The 5,082-nt window shown below is 43.8% G+C and overlaps 1 non-coding gene across 1 annotated transcript; it reads left to right on the forward strand.

The window, feature by feature from the left end:
* The first annotated feature begins 2,495 nt into the window (after nt 1-2,495).
* On the forward strand, nt 2,496-2,602 carry LOC131922080 (U6 spliceosomal RNA). The gene has a single exon (XR_009382196.1). It is a non-coding gene; the product is annotated as a U6 spliceosomal RNA (small nuclear RNA).
* Nucleotides 2,603-5,082: the final 2,480 nt, after the last annotated feature.

The following is a 5,082-nucleotide window of genomic DNA, read 5'->3' on the forward strand; positions in this document are numbered from 1 at the left end:
TAGCCTCTCAGGGACTACATCCCTGAAGAAAACTGACTCTTCCTTTCCCAGCAGCCCTCTGTTGGCAATAGCTCCTCAGCTAAGGGGAGGAATTCCTGACCACTTCCTCCCTCCATACTGTGATGTTTTTCTGTGACTGGGTCTTGTGCAGGTCTTATGTATGCTGTCACAACCACTGTGAGTGAGTTCATGCGTTCATACATTCATACGTGCAACTTCCCTATTGTATCCAGAAAAGTGTTTCACTGTAGTTCTTTACTGCCTCTCTGGCTCTTACACTCTTTCTGGCCCCTCTTCCTCAATGATCCCTGAGCCTTGGGAGGAGGGAGGGGGAGAGAGTTGTCCCATTTAGGACATGAGCACTCCCCAATCCTGTATTCTCTGCATGTCGACCAGTTGCGGGTCTCTGTGTTGATTGCCATTCTACTGCAAGAAGAAGCTTCTCCAAGGAGAGTTGAGAGATGTGTTTATCTATAGGAGTAAGTTTACCTCTATGTACATTTAAGAGAATAGTAGCAATAGGCTCTCCTGTGGGGCCTGTGACTTACCTGGCCACGGGTTCTTGGCCTCATTAACACAGCCAGACATAAATCATGTCTTACACAGAAGGTCATAAGTCCAATCAGAAAACGGCTTGTTACTCATATAACATTTGTGCCTATAATATTGTGCTTCAGGGGGCAATAACAGTGTGTGTGTGTGTGTGTGTGTGTGTGTGTGTGTGTGTGTGTGTATCTACGATGTGTGTGTCGGTCAGCTGTGAACGTGAGAGACAACTTTGTGGAGTCATTCTCCCCCTTCTCCTTACATGGACGCTGAGGATCTCAGGTCACCAGGCTTCCACAGCAAGTGCCGCTCCCCACTGAGCTGAGCCATCTCACCAGCCTAGACTCAAACTCTTACCCACCTCCTCATTTTCATTTTAAAGTTTCTGGGAAACAGGTTCACTGACAATGAATTCCTTCAGTTTTTGTTTGCCAGAGAAAGTTTTATGTTTCACATTTAAAGGAAGGATCTAGGGTTGTTGTTGTTGTTGGCTATAGAATTATTCTAGGTTTTTCTTCTTTTGTTATTTTAAACATTTTATTTTACGTCAAACATGTCTTGCTTGCACACTTCTGGTACAAAGTCCCCTATGACCCTCATCCTTATTTCTCTAAAGTCAAATGAAACTCCCATCTTCTTTAAGACAGTTCTCTTTGCAGGTTATCATAGTTTAGATACCATAGGCTGGCATATTCTTTCCTTTTGGTTTTATGTTTGCTACAGAGTTTTAGTTGCATGGTGTTTACATTAGATAATTTACTAGAATTCTCTTCTGTCAGCCTACATCACACACTTTGGTGGTCTGCCACCATCACACTACATCTTGAGTGTGGTCTACTTTTGGCAGCTGAACTCTTGACATTCTGAGATGTACTTTAAATTGCCTGTCAGTGACCTAACTCTGTGTGGTGGCTGAGTCTGACTCACTGCTTGCTTAACCTCTGAGTGTTCTTTTGTTTGCCTTATAGTGTGCCTTGTGATTTTCACTCCATTTTATATATTTGTTTTTTTTGTTTGTTTGTTTGGTTGGTTGGTTGATTGGGTTTGGGACATTTTGCCTTTTTGATTTTTTCCCATTTTAAATTAAATGTGTTCTTTGGCAGTTTCACACATGAATTTATGAAACCCCCAAACCTCTCCCATCTCGCTATTACCCGTGTCTACCTCCCCTCTTCCCCATAATCTCTTTGCCACATTCATCTATTTATTTTGCTGTGTGGTTCACTGAGCCATGGATTTGGAGGAACTATCTTTTTTTCTTTCTTTCTTTTTTTTTCCGGAGCTGAGGACCGAACCCAGGGCCTTGTGCTTGCTAGGCAAGCGCTCTACCACTGAGCTAAATCCCCAACCCTGGAAGTATCTTTTTTAAAGATAGGATCTTGCTATGTAGCTCAGGCTGGCCTAGCCTAGCCTCTACTCACATCCCCCTACCCCAGCCTCTTGACTGCTCTCCTCATCAAACAAAGGAAGCATGGGAATTTTATTTAGGGAGTCTATACAAAATATATGAAAATACACGCAAGAGTGGGCCTGTCTCTGAGCGTGTTCAGTTTAAGGTCATAGACCACATGTTCACAAAGGGGAAGGGAGCTGGAGAAGTGGGTCAGCAACTAAGAGTGCTGGCTGCTTTTCGAGAAGATCCAGGTTTCTAGTCCCAGTACCCACGTGGTGGCTGACGACCATCTCTAACTCCAGTACTAGGGGATCTAACGCCCTCTTCTGGCCTCTGCAGGCACCAGCTGCGGACATGATGCACAGACATCCATGCAGTAAAACACCCACAAACATTAAGTAAAAGAGAAGAAGAAAGAGGGGAAGGAGAAGAATGAGCAGCAGAAGGAGAAGGAGGAAGAGGAGAAGAAGAAGAAGAAGAAGAAGAAGAAGAAGAAGAAGAAGAAGAAGAAGAAGAAGAAGAAAAGAAGAGGAGGAAGACGACGACTACAAAGAAGAAGCAGAGAGAGAGAGCTTACATACGAAAGTTGGAACAATGCACAGAAACTTAGCATGGCCCCTGTGGAATGATGGCATGCAAATCCATGAAGCGTTCTATATTTTTTAAAAAGAAAAAAAAAAGATGCAAACCTGAGCGTTCTTGGCTCAGGGTCAAAAGGGGAAACTGTTGGATAAGAAGCTTCTGGCTATGGTAGGTTCAGCATTACAGTGAGTCAAGTTTACTTTAGTTGCCTAAGATAATTAACCCGTGTTAGGTAGTTAGTAGTCAGCTGGAGGAGAGGACATTATTCTGGAGCCTTCCCTCATAATCAGCAGTGCATCAAACCAGGAACAGAGGAGCAGGTCCCTAATTACTGCTCAGAGTCCTAGCTCTGGCCCTGGAAAGAGACGCGATATCATTAATTGATAGCTATCAAACCTGGTTCCAGGAACCTGAGCCCTTATGAGATTAATGGGTAGGAAGAGGATTTCTGATAGACAATGAAAATATACCACTTTCTATCCTGCAAGAGTCAATCCAAATGGGCCCATCAGTCACCTGGGCAGGGAAGTCTCTCAGGAAAACTGCCTGTCCTAGAAGCTTAAGAAATAGTATAACATCTGCATTAAATGTAAATCAGGCTAATGGTTGGCTATTGTCCGCTCTCACTCCTTGAGAGACCTCAAGGTTACTCTGTAATAAATTCTAACCATTTTCTCCCCTAATCTCTGTGTCTCATCGGATTTTTTCCATGGAGATTACAGGAACCTGGGAGCTAAGGAGAGGCAGCAGGACTTCAAATGCTTAGAGTTACTTGGTGACCTTGGCTAGCCCTTCTAAATTTCTCCAAAGAGTTTTAGCTGAAATGCAAAGAACAACCCTAAAAATGTATCAGCAGTCTCTTTAAGGGTAGCAACACTCTCCTCCATGAGTGAAGGAGTTGGTTCCTAAAGGCGCCTCACATATCAGGTGATGGTTATACTGGATAATAGGAACGGAGATGTTGGCATGTAGTGTGAGGATTTGTGTTAATATGGCTAGACGGATTAATTGGGCTGTATTTATTATTTGTGGTAGCTAGTGCCAGAGGTTTTGGATTCCTCCAATGTTCTGGTTTTGTTGCCCCTCTTGACTGTGGGCTCCCTTAAATCACCTCCACTGAGAGAGCCTGTTTCTGGCAGCCCTTTCCACTATGGAACTCTGTTGGTGTGGTGGTGAGGCCTGGGGAATGCAGGTCTCTATCCTATGATTAAATCTCAAGATTCTTGGCCAGCCTGAGTCTGTGGCCTGTGCTCTTCATATGTGTTTCTTCTTGGCCAACTCTTCGCCCCCCCGCCCCCAACATGAGATGAGAGAAGAAGGGGCTGGCATGAGGTGAACTCTCTTCCTCTTGGGTGTAGGCCTACCCTAAAGCTGATGGAAGCCACTCAAGAAACCTCTGGGTACACTTCACACAGATCACTCTCCCTTCCTCTCTGATGTTTACTGTAAGTAATTACTAGGGTTCCCCGCAGTGATGCCAGCCAAAGCAAGAGGCTTGCTTAGGACCAAGACTGTGGTCCTTACAGTGACCTACAGGGCTAGGGCACCAGCATTTCTGCTCCTTGTAAGTAGATCTTGTTTATGACCCTGGATCTGCCCATCTCTCCAGTGCAGGGGGACAATCTGCCTGGCAAACTCAGTTATTGGGCCGTTTGCCCAGCCTTTCCTGGATGGAATAAGAAGTATGACTTGTGAGCTCTCAGCCTACTGGAACTGAAGCAAGTATCTTTGTATGGTCTTCCGTTATATAAATGACCTAACATGAGCATTAATATAGGAAAATTACTCAAAGTTATTAAGCTTCTCAAATAATTTGGAAATAGTGTAAAAAAAAAAAAAGGCAGCATCTGAGCCCCTGTTTGCTGTGTAGCAGGCCTTTTTCTAGTTATAAAAGACGGTGAGCTTGTGTTGAGCTGTTTGTGACTATAATGAGTACTGTGGGAGGAAATACAAGTTGCCTCTAGTTCTAATAGACGAAGACATCCAGCTAGTGTTTCAACATATCTCTTCCATTTCTTCTCTGCCACGTGCTGATCATGAGCCTGGCTCATGTTAGTGTCATTTTTATTAGTGCATGGTCCTTGAATTAGCTGAATGTTGCAATTAACTACTCCCTGTGCCACTTAAGTATTCTTCAAAAATATTTGGCATTCACATAAAAAAGTCATCACAAGGGTGTATCGTGTTTATTAATTATCTGTTTGGCTATTTTACTATGATAATCATCCTATGCATACATTTTTGTATATACCTTACATTTTCCCAAAAGTTACTAGTGTGGTGATATATTGTGTGCCCTAGTAAACTTGCCTGAGGATCAGAGGACAGAGCCAGCTACTAGATTAGACATAGAGGTAAGGCAGTGGTGGCACATACCCTTAATTCTATCACTTGGGAGGCAGAGATCCGTCTGGATCTCTGTGAGTTCAAGACCACACTGGAAACAGAGCCAGGCAGTGGTGGCACACACCTTTAATCCCAGTACTGGGAAGCACACACACCTTTAATCCCAAGAAGTGATGTCTGGGCAGAGAAAGGTTATGTAAGGCATGAGGAACCAG

Source organism: Peromyscus eremicus, chromosome 11 (genome assembly GCF_949786415.1).
Source record: "Peromyscus eremicus chromosome 11, PerEre_H2_v1, whole genome shotgun sequence".
In the NCBI taxonomy this organism is placed as follows: Eukaryota; Metazoa; Chordata; class Mammalia; order Rodentia; family Cricetidae; genus Peromyscus; species Peromyscus eremicus.